Here is a 16,356-nt window from a genome sequence, read left to right on the forward strand (position 1 = left end):
AGGAAACATAAGCAGGGATCAAACCTTGAATTTAATTTTAGTGTGATGCAGATATTGGGGGAGTTTAATCTGAGGAGAGACCTGATTTGATTTATATCGTAAAAAAGTTTCTCTGAGCTGTATATGACTGAGGTTGAAGTAGAAGTTAGAAGGCTAGGGGCAGTGTCCAGATGAAAGACAATGACATCTTGGGCTAAGAAATTTCAAAAAAGTGTCAGGAGAAAAATTTTAAATTATAAGTAAAGAATAAAGTATTTCAAGAACACTTAAGCACTTTAGAATCATCCACTAACACAGGTACAATTGATGTGGTAATTACAGATCATTCTGAGCCTTTGATTAATATTGGCTCCCTAAGGAGCTTATTAAGCATATATTTGTATCATTAAGAATAACTGATTTTCTGAGACATACAGGCTAGTGCTTTTTACAAGCGAATTCACCAACCTTAAGAGAAAGATCAGGTGGAGAACATTATCATAGCTACATAGACATCATCAGAACCCTAGAACTAGGAGCACAACATATTCACAGCATGATGAAAAATTAGAACTACCTGTCCTTGAATTCATCTTCAAACAAACTTAAGCACCTCAAGATGATGATGATGATCATTGATGATGAAGATGCTGTTATGTTATCCTTTAGATAGGATAATAAAAGTACTGGTTTAAAGTGTGAAGCGTCTTAATTTTTGAATTGCTTTCTATTAGTAGAGATAGATTTAGGCCAATTCATCCATCACTTTCTTATAGTCCCTCTTGGGATGAATTGCAAAGAGCCGTTGTACTAGGAGTTCAAGATAAGGCCAAGGAGTGGAACTATAAATTTAACGGACACCTCACCCTGATTCTGTGTGTGTGTATGTGTGTGTGTGTGTGTGTGTGTGTGTGTGTGTACACACCTGCGAGCTGGCAGGTGAGAAAAAGGGGAAGAATCTATCATAGATATTACTGAGTGCTAACCATTGTACATATCTTCACCTATTTATCGGTAATCAGAACAAGATAGTTCACACAGATTCCAAACGCATCTGCAGCCCAAAGTCAAAGATATTATTTAGTGTAATTGCTATTCAAATGTCAGACTTAAACAAAAATGCAAATAAAGGTGTCCTGCCTTATGATTTAACCCCAAGGAGGACAAGAAAACATCAGCATACTTTAAAGTGACTGGAACAATAAACATCTGTTGAAAGAAGCAGCCCTCAGGCAAAAGATGAGAAAGTTTGGGATGGTTAAATGGGAATTACCCCAGTTTGGTTGCATACTAATATCTTTCCAATAGCAGCAAGTGAAAAGGAAGGAAAATCATAATCACTGGGTTATGATATTTCAAGGACTATAGATCAGACCCACAAAATGGTGTCCATAATTTCTTCAAACTAAAATCACTGGGTAACATCTGCAAAGTTTTAGATCTAGAATATGCTCAAAGCAATACTTTTAACATATGTATGCATCAATTACTGAAGTGTTGAAGTGTACTTTTCCTTCCCTTTACAAGTGAGAAAAGTGAAATCTTGAGAGGTTATTCACCTTACTTAATACAACCGATTAGTGATTTCTGGACCTCAGGATTTCAAGTTAATAAAATACTATTTACACTACGCTGAGTGACCAATTACGATCATGATCAGTATGATTAATAAAATAAGATGTCTATAATACCTAGTTTCTTAAGTTTATAAATAATGTGTTTCTTACTGCATTAAACTTATTTCATACATTTACACAGATAAAATATTCCAAGATTTTAAAAGAGAATAAATATTTTTTAGCAAGCAGCAAAGAATGATTTAAAATGTTAGAATGTCTACAAACAGTAATAAGTCTAAGTTTTTTAAAGTAGTAGGCTTTCAATTTGCACATTCTACTCTTTCTTAAATATCATTATGAATGGCAGCCTTTTCATATGAAGACAGTTTACTTTTTGATGTTACTCATATTAACAAATATGTAGGTGTTTTTTATTTCAAGACAAAATCATGAATTTCTTATGAAAATATTAGTTTAGGAGCCAGTCTTCTATTAAGTAAGGTAAATAGAGGTTATGCATTTCTTACCATATTTCTGGTATGAAATCAGAGATTGAACTAGCATGTTTAATTATTATGTGGTTCTTGAGTAGTTATTAATTTTGGTACATTTCTTTAATTATGGTTATGGGCAATTTTCAAAATTTTTGCTTTCTAAGGAAAATACATTATGTCTTCCTTTGTTTTATTCACACTTTATCTCCAGCTTTGAGGTACAAATACAATAAAAATTTCATCACCCATAGAACAGTTTAAATCTTCACAAATAAAGAACTCTTAGGTACAGAAACAGCTAAATTGGGATAAATAGAAGATTCTGTTATTTTTTCATCAATGTCCCACTGAAACTGTGCTGAATATTGGTAAAATCATTAAAACTGGAAAAGCACATGTGGAGCCCAAGGAGCCTTCAGAGATCTACAAGAAGTCTTGCTGAAGAACCAGACTTAAGTAATTATATCATGCTACATCTGCTTGCTGGTATCGTAAAACACTCAAGTGCATTGTCAGGACTCACTTTAGCTTGTTCTTTTTGCAGTCTCTGAGGTTCCCTGGTCAAGAGGAAGTCTAGCCCCAGCACTTCTGAAAACAATACAGTTTTCAACGTATCAATACGGTAAATGAAAAAGATGTTAGAGCTTAGCTGTATCTGTTGAGATTGTGTCATCTGCGCTATACACCTGTACCTCATTTTATTGCGCTTTGCAGATACTGTGTTTTTTTACAAATTGAAGATTTGCAGCATCCCTGCATCGAGCAAGTCTATCTGTGCCATTTTTCCACCAGTATTTGCACACTTTGCGTCTCTGTGTCACAGTTTGGTAATTCTTTCAATATTTCAAAGTTTTTCATTATTATTATATTTGTTATGGTGATCTGTGATGAGCGATTTTTCGATGTTACTACTACAACTCACTCTCTGGAGGCTCAGAAGAGGGTTAACACGTTTTAGCAATAAAGTATTTTTTAATTAAGTTATTTACATTTTTTAGACATATGCTATTGCACACTTAGACTACACTATGTAGTATACATAACTTTCACATGCACTGGGAAACCAAAAAGTCATGTGATCTGTTTTATTGCGATATTCGCTTTAATGCGGTAGTCTGGAACTGAACCCGAAATACCTCCGAGGTATGCCTTGTAGTGACTTAATCAAACAGAATTTATTTTTTTCTCATTATAAAAAGAGTCTTAGAGCAAGCAGTTCAGATCTGTAGAGGAGCTTCACAATGTCATCACAATGTCTTCCTTTTACTTTGAACCTCACTCTGCGTAGAGTTTGGTATTTATCTTCATGCTCATAAGATGGTTGTTCTATCTCCAAGCATTACATCCATACAGGAGAAAGGGGAAAGGCCAAGGGAAAAAGGCAGAAAGCATATTCCAGCCAATTTTTGCCCCTTTCAAAAGCTTTGCGAGAAGGCCCACCAGTGATATCTACCTGTATCTTGTTAGCCAAAACTGGATCATGTGACTATGCCTACTTAAAAAAGGTTTAGGAAGCTGACCATTGAAGCTGAGTACAATGTCAACCTGGAAATACAAAAAAATTTCCTTTGTTAAGAAAGAAAGGACAAATGATATTGATAGACAGCTAGAATCTGCCTCCAATTCCTTATTAAGGGTATGTTTATCTTGTTTAAAAATAGCTAACTTCCCCCTTTGTTATAGAAATCTTTGATATTCCTACACATACAGAACTTACATCTTTCTCTTTCAGATCCAAAGTCAAATATTTTCCCCAGGATTCCCTAATATATTACTTCTTCCCTTTCTCTATTTCTGCAGGCAAGGACACCCCCATACCTGAAATAAGACTGTTCAAAAATAACCTTGAATTCAAGATGGGGAGTAGGGATAATTTTCTGAAAGGTGGAATGAAGAAAGGGGCTCCCCTTTATGTGTTCTCTATTTGGGTCCATATACTAAGCTTGAAAGAGAGAAGGATTCATATCCTGGCCAATCACATGGTTGAGTCATCTTCAGAAGTATTACCGATAGACTTCTCATTAGGAAGCAAAGTAGTTCTGCTATGAGTGACAGGACGCACAAGTCTCCATCCCAATTATACAAATGCAACCTCATACAGAACTATGGTGGTCAAGGGTATGGACTAACCATAGCAGACTCTCAACCAATTCAGTCAAACATGGGTAGCCGTAAATTTATGAGCCTTATGATTTGCCCTGGCGTGAAATTGGAGCTGAGCCTACTACATGGAACATGTTTCCAGGGCGTACTCAGGCTCAATATAAACTCATATATAATGTGATAATATAATCTCTGTAACAGAGATCCCTCTCTCTGTAAATATTTTTGTGAAAGGTGGAGATTTTCAGGATTTATTAGCAATAATATGCCAAACTATCCTCATCAGTATGTTGAAAACACTTTATAGAGAGGGAATCCATAATAAATAGAAAATTATATATATAATATATATAAGGAAGATGGTTGAGGGCAGTCTTTGAAGTCATTCAGAGCTGAGTTTAACTTCAGCCTTGGCTACTTCAGTCTGTTCAAACTCTTGATATTTCAGTTTCCCATTTTTGGAATGACATAATAACACTTGCCTCATGTGACTGTTATGAAGCTTGAATAATATAATAAACACAAATGCTTAAAGCAATGCTGGAATAGGTTGTATGCTCAGTAAGTGGTTGCTACTGTTAATAAACTAAACTAGAAGGGAATGAAACATTCTACATCTTCTAGGATCTGTCTATATTTAGAAGAAACTGGAGTTTGGGAAATACCCTTATGTGTTTTTGTAATACACACTGACATTAAATATCATTTTCCACATCATTCTCTTAAAATGTAATTTAATGCTTTTTAAAATATTCTGAATAAAGTCAGGTAAGTAACTGAAAACATTATTATCAGTAGATCCTTCTATCAAAGAAAAAAAGTAACCTCTTTAAAGGTTTCCTTAAAGGTTATAAACACTCAAGAAGAAAAAAAAAAAAAAAAAAACTAAAGGTAATCTTGGGAAATAAAAAAAGAAGATGGTTACCAAAGAGAGTTATCAGAGGAAATATATGAATACTAAAGGGTAGTAAATAATAGGAAACATATCTTTCTCATGATAAAAACTATACTTAGGATAAAATAATCCAAGTCTGAGCAATCTAAGTGGAAAGCATGCTTGCAGCATCTTATCATTGTGCAAATCAAGAGGAAGAGGATCACATGAACAGTGATAAGCATCACCAGAGCATTTGAGTTTTTATGTTTCATTTTATGCTATAAACCAAACAACCATAATATTCAGCATTTACTTGTATTTGCTATCATAGGACTAGAATAATATGAAATACCCAATACAAAACAACGTAATAGGTACCCATAATTCACAGTAAGAAAAATGCTTGCACAAATGAAACTCATTCCTTATTACATTTCAAGATGAAAGTGTCTTTCAATTTTAACGCACCCTTTCTAGCTAAAAGGGCTCATTCGGTATTTAAACAGCATCAACTTTCATCTTAAATAAACTGCAAGTGCTAAACCCTATTATCTGAACCTAGACAGTTTCATGTTTTTGAAGAATTACTCATTAGAAGTTGGCTTTTTGTCTCTTTCCAGATAATCTGAACCTAAAGGAAAGCTATGTAACTTACTCCTTAAGTTGGAATTGATGATTTTCATAATATGCTCTACTTCCTATATAATTAGTCATATAAATATGTATTTATTGTGACTTCTATAAAGATAAATGAGAACATGTCCCTATCATACAGAAGCTTATACTCTAGTAAGTGAGCGAGTCAGAATAATAAGTTAGTACTGGCATAAGTATATTTTAACGGAAGACTAAAACAGCCACTACTAGAATGGAGGAGAGAACAAATTTCTTGGCTATTCATGGGATGAGACGGTAAAAACAGAGTGAAGAATTTCAGGTTACTGTATAGTTTAGTACCTGGGAAAATGGGAGACGAGGTAAGAAACAAATTAGTATAGAGAATAGCTTGTCCCCTTTTTCGAGTAGGGGGAAAAGGAAGAAAATTTCTAGAGCTATGGTCATGCAAAATCCCAAGTAAGGAGTGTCTTAGGTAGACATAGCAGATATCTATGAGTAGAGGGAAGAGTGTGGTTATGTGTAACTAGTTTCTAGGGGAGATGGGCTTTTATACTCTCTCACTTGAAGGGTTTTGACCTAAGGTTCAGGTTATCTTATAGCTACAGGCAAGAAACTCTTTGTGTCACAAATAATGACATCGGTTGTTCAGAACATTGAAAAAATAAACTACAAAGGATATTTTATAAAATAACATCCTAAGATATTTCAGGTGACATGATTGTTTCCTTTGTGGAAAAGTACATTTTAAACTTTTGTGTATTTAAAAAATTTTAGATATAATTTATATACAATTTGACTTAATCTATTCAAATTTTATCTTTAATAATTTTATTCTCTAATTATATATTACTAGATTATACGAAAGAATTACTTTTGTTTAATGATCTTATATCCTACAACCTTGATAAACTTACTTATTAATTCAGTTGGATTTTTTGGTAGGTCACACTGAGATTTCTTTATTCACAATCATGTCCTATATGAATAAAGATAGTTATACTTTATCAAATGTTCAGTTCAATGAGTTTTGCTAATTATACACATGTAGCCATCAAGCAAGATAAGATAGAAAGCTTTTTATTCTAGAGAATTCCATCGCAACGTTCCAGTCAACCCTCTCTCCCCTGAGGCATTAATTGTTCATATTTCTATCACTGCAATTTTTTTTTTTTTTTTGTGCAGTACGCGGGCCTCTCACTGCTGTGGCCTCTCCCATTGCAGAGCACAGGCTCCGGACGTGCAGGCTCAGCGGCCATGGCTCACGGGCCCAGCCGCTCCGCGGCATGTGGCATCTTCCCGGACCGGGGCACGAACCCATGTCCCCTGCATCGGCAGGCGGACTCTCAACCACTGCGCCACCAGGAAAGCCCCTGCATATTTTTTGTCCTGTTCTTTAACTCATATAAATAACATGGTATAGCATGTTCTCTTTGATTCTGCTATTTTTGTTTAGCATTATGTTTTTTAAATTTTTTATTGGAGTATAGTTGCTTTACAATGTTGTGTGAGTTTCTACTATACAGCAAAGTGAATCAGCTATATGTATACATATATCCCCTTATTTTTGGATTTCCTTCCCACTTAGGTCACTGCAGAGCACTGAGTAGAGTTCCCTGAGCTATTCAGTAGGTTCTCATTAGTTATCTATTTTATACATAGTATCAATAGTATATATATGTCAATCCCCGTCTCTCAATTCATCCCACCCTGCCCTTCTCCCTTGGTATCCATACCTTTGTTCTCTACATCTGGGTCTCTATTTCTGCTTTGCAGATAAGATCCTCTGTAGCATTTTTTTAGATTCCACGTATATGCGTTAGTATAGATATTGTTTTTCTCATTCTGACTTACTTCACTCTGTATGAAAGTCTCTAGGCCCATTCATGTCTCTACAAATGACCCAATTTCGTTCCTTTTTATGGCTGAGTAATATTCCATTATATATATATATATATATATATATATATATATATATATATACATCTCACATCTTCTTTATCCATTCCTCTGTTGAGGGACATTTAGGTTGCTTCCATGTCCTGGCTATTGTAAATAGTGCTGCAATGAACATTGGGGTACATGTGTCCTTTTGAATTATGGTTTTCTCAGGGTATATGCCCAGTAGTGGGATTGCTGGGTCATATGCTAGTTCTATTTTTAGTTTTTTAAGGAACCTCCATACTCTTCTCCATAGTGGCCTTATCAGTTTACATTCCCACCAACAGTGCAAGAGGGTTCCCTTTTCTCCACACCCTCTCCAGCATTTATTGTTTGTAGGTATTTTGATGATGGCCATTCTGCCCAGTGTGAGGTGATAGCTCACTGTAGTTTTGATTTGCCTTTCTCTAATAATTAGTGATGTTGAGCATCTTTCATGTGTTTGTTGGCCATGTGTATGTCTTCTTTGGAGAAATGTCTATTTAGATCTTCCGTCCATTTTTTGATTGGGCTGTTTTTGTTTTGATATTAAGCTGTATGAGCTGTTTTAATGGGAAAACTGGACAGCTACATGTAAAAGAATGAAATTAGAACACTCTCTAACAGCATACACAAAAATAAACTCAAAATGGATTAAAGACCTAAATGTAAGGCCAGACACTATAAAACTCTTAGAGGAAAACATAGGCAGAACACTCTTTGATATAAATCTCAGCAATCTTTTTTGACCCACCTCCTAGAGATATGGAAATAAAAACAAAAATAAACAAATGGGACCTAATGCAAAAAGTTTTTGCACAGCAAAGGAAACTATAAAGAAGACGAAAAGACAGCCCTCAGAATGGGAGAAAATATTTGCAAAGGAGACAACTGACAAAGGAGTCATCTCCAAACTAACATTATGTTTTTGAGATTAATCTATGACGTTGTCATACTCTAGGAGTTAATTTCTTTTGTATTCTTCAGCAGTATTCCATGATATGGGGACACCACAATTTGTCCATCCATTCTCCTATTCATGGATATTTGGGCTGTTTCCAGTTCAGGGCTACCATGACTAAAGTTACTATAACCAGTGCTTATAAATCTTTCTGTGGACATATATTTTCAATTCCCCTTGGTAAATATCTAGGAGTAGACTTGCTTAGTCATAGGGTAGATATACATCTGATTTATAAAATATTATAAAGAGTCCTCCAAAGTGCTTACATCATTTTACATTTCCTATCAGCAACCTATGAGCATTCTAGTTGCTCTACACTCTCCCCAACATTTTATTGTCAGTGGATGAAAAACAGTATGTCATTGTGGCTTTAATTTGCATTGTCCTCATGATTAATGATATTGAGCAATTTTTCATATGTTTGTTGGCCTTTCCTGTATCTTATTTTGCGAAATGCCTATTCCACTTTTTTATCCATTGCCCCTCCTCCCCCCCAACCCCTGCTCCAAACTGGGCTTTTTAACTTTTCCTTAGTTTTTAAAATAATTGATTTATAGGAGTTCTTTGTTTTTTGAATATGAGTCCTTTTTCCAGATGGATATATTGCTAATATTTTCCTTCAATGTGTGGTTTACATATTCATTTTCTTAACGCTGTCTTTAGATGAGCATAAATTTAAGCTTTTTTTATAAACTCCTATTATTTTTGTTTTGTTTTATGGCTAGAAATTTTTGAATCCTACTAAGAAATCTTTGCCTATCTCAAGGTTATGTATTTATATATTTCCACATTTTCTTCTAGAAGCTTTATAGTGCTAGTCTTTAAATTTAGCTCCATGAGCAACGGAAAGCTTTCTTTGTGTGCAAAGGGTGAGGTAGGGTCAAGGTGCTCATCTCTATAGGGATATCTACTTTACCTAGCACAATTTGTTAAAAAGACTCTCCTTTCTCTCACTGAATTGAAGTGGTACCTTGGTCAAAATTAATTAGCCAGATATGTGTAGGTCTATTTCTGAGCTCTCCATCTGTTGCCTTGATCTATTTCTTGTTCTTACTCCTGTAGGTGTATTACAATCTTGAAATCAGGTAGTGTAAGTCTTCCAAATGTTACTTTTTTCAAAACGGTTCTTCACGTAAATTTTAGAATAGGTTATTAATTTATTCAAAAACTTTTACTGGGATTTTGATTGGTGTTCTGTTGAATTTATAGATACATTTATGGAGAATGTACACTCAATACTACTGACTCTTCCAATCCATGACCATTTATTTAAGTCTCTATTTCCTTAATATTTCTCTGCCACTTTTGTTAAATCTTTTTCTTAAGGATTTTATACTTTCAATATTATAGTAAATTAAAAATAGAATATAATCATGAAACCATAAGACTTCTAATATAATAATCAAGTTGAGATATACTCTGTATAATTTAATTTCTGGCAATTTATTGAGACACGTGATGGCTAAGAATATAGTCTAACTTGGTGGGTGTTTCCTGTGATCTTAAGAAAAAAAATGTGCAGTCTACAGTTGTACAGTGGGGTGCTGTATAAATGCCAATAAGGTCAAGCTTTTTTTATTTTTTGGTCTACTTGTTCTACTACAAGAGATATGTGTTGAAATCCGAACTATGTGGATGTGTCTATTCCTTGCTTTATTTCTATCAACTTTTGCTTAATGTATTTAAAATTCTGTTATCAGGTACAACTATACTTAGAATTTGATTTGATCCTTTTACTATTATGAAATGCACTCATCTCTGGTAATAGACACTCTGCTTGAAATATATCTTATTTGAAATTCATATAGCTATAACAGTTTTCTTATACTCATTTTTGCATGATATAGCTTTTTCACTCTTTTCCTTTAAACCTCTTTACATATTTACAGTTAAATTTTTTTACTTATACATAGCACACAGCTGAGTCTTGTTTATCCAATCTGGCATTTGTCTGCCAATTGGCCTGTTTATTCTATTTTCATTTAGTGTAATTATTGATATGATTATATTTCAGTCTATCATTTTTTTAAAATTTATTCCAAACATTCTTTGCTTCTCTGTTTCTCTTTTCCTGTTACCTTTTGGATTAATCGAGTATTTTGTGGTTTTCTATTTTATCTCCTCCATTTACATTTTATCTATAATCTTTTGTATTATCTTTTATGTGCTCTCCTAGAGAACACAAAATTTATCTTTAATTTATCAAAATACACCTTTAAAATTATTAGAATACATTATAAACAAGAGTACGTTCCCATTTATCCTGCTCCTTCCTTTTGTCTTCTTAAAGTCTTATATTTTACTTCTCCATATGCTACAAAACAGCACTTTGTATCCCAAGCAAGGACATATCCTTCTCCTGTCAGGATGCTCCTAATGTCAGGGGCAAATCAATCTAATCTAGAGTTGTACTCCATCTGTGCTTTAGTTAGATTCCATTCACCACCAAATATTAATAGTAAAAACCAGATGAACCTCTGAATGATACTTTCTTCACACAAAATCCTTAAGGTCACTAAAAAAATTGCAGTTTCCAAATTCACCTAAACATTACCTAATGATCGTAGATAGAACCCCACAGTACACATTTTCTTACGTTGACGGGTCAGCCACCCTTTTTAGGAATTTCTGTTTAACTTTTTTATGTACCCAATCATTTTAGATTGCTATGTAAGTACTCTAGGTGAAGTAAGATAATCCCAATGACAATAAGCAATTTTATTGTATGTAATTTCAAGGAGTAAGTGAATATTTTTAGAGTGTTAGCAGAATATAACAGTTAAGAGTATTGGTTTAAAAATCAGCCCAGCCAGTTCCTGACACTTACAACTTGACCTCAGCCAACTTCCTTAACATCTTCTACCCCCAGTTTCCCCAGCCAAAAAGAGCAATTTTAGAATCTATTCCACCGCATTGATTTGATAATTAAATCACATAATAACAAACATTATTGAACTCTTAGCTCTTATCAGCACTAAAACTTGCATATAATTTACTTGTGTTAACTAATCTTCATTATTATTAATCTTCATTAATAATTAATATTATTAATCTTCATTATTATTAATTGATAATGATTATAATGCATCTAGTACATTGTCTGTCACATTTTTAAAACTCAGAAGTTGCATCAGTTATAATCTCAATACTCCAAAGTATGATGGTTTACTTAAATAAGTTAGAAACCGTGTTACATTCTTAGCCAGGGAGTAGTTAAATATCATAACAACACCAGCAAACGCACACTCGTTTATGCACGCGCATACACGCACGCACGCACACGCACGCACACACCCCACAGAAATCAGTACAACACTTTCAAATGTCTAACAAAATATCTCATTTGATCCTAACAGTCCTGTGAAGTAGGAAGGTTGCATTTATAAAACATTTTAAGAATGAATAAATTGAAGTATATCATAGTTTAGTAATCTACTAAAAATCCCATGAGAACTTCACAGCAGATAACAGACATGTAAACAGACATCTCAGCTGAAGGCTCTTTTTTCTCTTAATTACACCCAGCAGTTTTTCCTATATGAAGAAAATGATTTTCCTTAGTAATTTTTCATTCTATTTCTCAAAGTCTCTCTAAAAATGTCACTTTACTAGAATGTGTGACAGTGGTCGGTGCCACCAAAAATTCATCACCTTCAGAAGATTTTTGTCACTTGATATTAGAATGGAAATTAGGATTTAATATATTACTCATTTTATATATAACTTCCCACAAAGTTGTAATAAATTATTGTACGAGCATAATAAGCAACTGAGGGCTCTTAAGTAATCATAAACAGTAATGACTATGTTCACTATTAGCATTTTAGTAATAATTTATAAAACATAATAAAGTTCTAATCAATCAAAAGCACACTATCGGGGCTTCCCTGGTGGCGCAGTGGTTGAGGGTCCGCCTGCCGATGCAGGGGACACGGGTTCGTGCCCCGGTCCGGGAGGATCCCACATGCCTCGGAGCGGCTGGGCCCGTGAGCCATGGCCGCTGAGCCTGCGCGTCTGGAGCCTGTGCTCCGCAACGGGAGAGGCCACAACAGTGAGAGGCCCGTGTACCGCAAAAAAAAAAAAAAAAAAAAAAGCACACTATCAAAAATATTTGTTTTGGTAAGGACTTACTCTAGCAGAAGTAGAAGTTATTGTTTCAAACCCCATAAAAGCATCCCCCAAATGTTCTTTATTTAGTAATAGGTTGTATGAATGTATCCAGAATTTTGACACAGTCTTCTTACTAAGAACAGAAAAAGAAACAGCTGGAATTCAAAACATTTCAAGACATAACATATATGAACTCCTCAGTTTTTGCCAAGTATCTTAATGGTTGTCTATTTAAAAATTAGTTATCTTGTAAAAAGAAGCTTCTGAATTTTTGATAATCATATGCCTTGAATTGAGAATACGCTATTCATTATGATTTAAAATGCTTCGTCTATGTTGAGTTTTAAAACAACTAGAGAAGCAGATGTCAGACATCCAATGTTGCTATTCTCAATCAGAGATCATTTTTAGTTTAACTGTTCCTCCTCTCTGACTGTAATAAATTTGCTTTCACATGCATTTCTGGTCACAAGAACTGCAACCCGTAAAAAATGTGAAGCAAGCTGAGATTTGCAAATGCCCCAGACGTTGTTAGTCTCCGTCTAGCCTAAAAGCAAGAATGTAGGTGTTAATTAGGAGTGTGTTTAAAGAGTTCTCTAAGTTTTAATTAAAAACAAAACTAAACAAAACAAAACAAAAAGTTTCTTAGAAGCGCTCTTAATGAAATCATTGAATAGATACAATGTCGTACTTTTGTAGAAGAGGTTAAAAAAAGGCGGTAGTGACTCAAAGGCTATTCTCTTTGCCGTTTATTTCCCTGTTTGATAAATACATCTTCCAAATGAAAAGGAAGTATACCCTTCTGCCTTAATTTTTATTTAGGTAAAGAACAAGGGTCCAGTAAGTATGAGAAATATTAGGTAATGGAGCAGGTGTGGCCGAATATGCAATTTAGTTCATGAAATTCTGCTTGCAGACGCAAGGCGACTTTCTACAGACTTACCAGAACTATTCTCCAACCCACAGACTGAAAAACTGGGTTATACATATGTAAACCTTGTTCCTTTAATTCTTTCAAGTTCCTAATTTCTTATTAAAAGTGTATTTACTAACTCATGCTTAGCACCTACAATAACATTCTTGTAACTATACAAAATCACACCAAAGCATAAAACATGACTTAAGATTATTCCTCTCTCATCCTCTTCAAGGGAATTTAGTTACTGAGATGACTAGAAAGATCACATCAGGACAGTCCCGCCTATAATATCTGCATGAAACAGGGATCCAAAGCAGTATTTTATAATACTCTTCCCCTGCGTTTTCCATTTTAACCTTGTTTGTATTTATGTGCATTTATATAAATCCAAGCATAATACACAAGGTCCAACAAATCAGCACATTGCTGACAGTGACTGTTAGAATTGTATTTCAAGAGAAGAAACAGCATACTTTTGAATTAAAACATCGTTTAATATTTACAAATTACCAAGTCGTTCTACACCTTGCTTCTGCAGCCTCTTGTCAAAAGCCGCATGTGCCTTGCTATTTTCAGAGTAAATTTGTAACAATGGAGTAATATAATTGTTAGTTATTTGGTTATAGCCATCTGTGGCAGGCCAATTAGAGAGCAGCCTGGAATTGGTTGAAGCACTTGTGAGGCACAGTTTATTTATAACTTGATATTTATGGGGAACTCAGTAGTAAAACTCGGTCTCACAAAGGACCAAAGTTGCTGTTTCTGCAATCCACAGTATATTGCACATAAAGGCCACTTCACCAATCATTCATGAACTCAAGAGAAAGACCCAAGTTTTCAAAACAAATTTTTTCATTTTAGTAAGGTAATAGTCACAAGTAGTACACTGGAAAAACAGCTCAACTCATTTTCATCCAAATTTGGATAGCGGATTAAATACCAAACTAAAGGATCTTATGAGCACCTCTACATAACTATTCCAAGTATAAGAAAAAGTGTTTTCAAATTGTTTTATCAAAAATTTAATCTAATCTGTAGCTAAGATCCTACCCCTCAATAAACTGAAAGAACACATCAGATTGAGATCAAGTCAGGAGAGGAAGCAGAGTAACAGAGGAATACCAGTACCAACAAAGAGCTGTGTGCCTGATAATAGTAATCATCACTTTTTCAGTCTGCAGAGATCGTTTTCTCTCAAGATGGGAGCTCAGCTGTATCTAAATGTGCAGACACTGGCCAGGCTATAAATACAGCTTAAGAAATGAGTACATATTTGTAAGACTTTTCCTTCTTAACTTGAGAAGCAAAATTAGCCTATAGGTATTGAGATGCTTCCATTTACTAGGTTGGCAAATATAGTATATCCATATAACTGTTGCCAATGAGATGTTACAAATTTTAAAAAGATTCTTTGAACACTTTGTGTTTGATTATTAATATGGTATTTTTGATGAAGTATGGCTATGACATGCTAAAATTATCATTAAAATTTATTGAACATCAGCTATGTCCCAAGCATTTTGATTGCATTTTCTTACTCAAACTTCGCAACAAATTTGTGGGATTGTTAATAGTATCCTCCTTTTAAAACTCACAAAACTGAAAGCCTTATAGGTTAACTAATTTATTTAAAATCACATGGCTAATCATAGGTATATGTGAAATTTAAACCCAGGTCAGCTCTTCCTACCATATGAGTATAAAAAAAAAGGGGGGGGTTCCCTGGTGGCGCAGTGGATAAGAGTCTGCCTGCCAATGCAGGGGACACAGGTTCAATCCCTGATCCGCGAAGATCCCACATGCCGCAGAGCAACTAATCCCATGGGCCACAACTACTGAGCCTGAGCTCTAGAGCCCACAAGCCACAACTACTGAAGCCCGCGTACAGAGCCCGTGCTCTGCAACAAGAGAAGCCACCGCAAGGAGAAGCCTGCGCACTGCAACGAAGAGTAGCCCCCGCTTGCCGCAACTAGAGGACGCCGCGTGAAGCAACGAAGACCCAACGCAGCCGAAAATAAATAAATTAAAATTTTAAAAACCCATACATTTTCATACTTACATATGAGTTGATAGATATGTATATTTATAAGAACGTAGCAAACAATAAAGACATAATACAGAAACATAAGCCTTGTGAAATATCAGTGTTCTCAGTTTACACACTAATTAACCAAAAGATTATATTGCAGAGCCAGATAATGGAGACAATTCCTAAATGTACCATATTGGGGGAGATGCCGTCTTTTTTTAAATTTAATTTTATTTATTTTTTTATACAGCAGGTTCTTATTAGTTATCAATTTATACATATTGGTGTATATATGTCAGTCCCAATCTCCCAATTCATCCCACCACCACCACACCCCCTCTGCCCACTTTCCCCCTCTGCCCACTTCCCCCCCGCCCGGTGTCCATACGTTTGTTCTCTACATCTGTGTCTCTATTTCTGCCCTGCAAAGCGGTTCATCTGTACCATTTTTCTAGGTTCCACATATATGTGTTAATATACGATATTTGTTTTTCTCTTTCTGACTTACTTCTCTCTGTATGACAGCCTCTAGGTCCATCCATATCTCTACAAATAACCCAATTTCATTCCTTCTTATGGCTGAATAATATTCCATTGTATATATGTACCACATCTTCTTTATCCATTTGTCTGTTGATGGGCATTTAGGTTGCTGCCATGACCTGGCTATTGTAAACAGTGCTGCAATGAACATTGGGGTGCATGTGTCTTTTTGAATTATGGTTTTCTCAGGGTATATGCCCAGTAGTGGGATTGCTGGGTCATATGGTAATTCTATTTTTAGTTT

Source organism: Tursiops truncatus, chromosome 4, assembly GCF_011762595.2.
Source record: "Tursiops truncatus isolate mTurTru1 chromosome 4, mTurTru1.mat.Y, whole genome shotgun sequence".
Taxonomy (NCBI): domain Eukaryota; kingdom Metazoa; phylum Chordata; class Mammalia; order Artiodactyla; family Delphinidae; genus Tursiops; species Tursiops truncatus.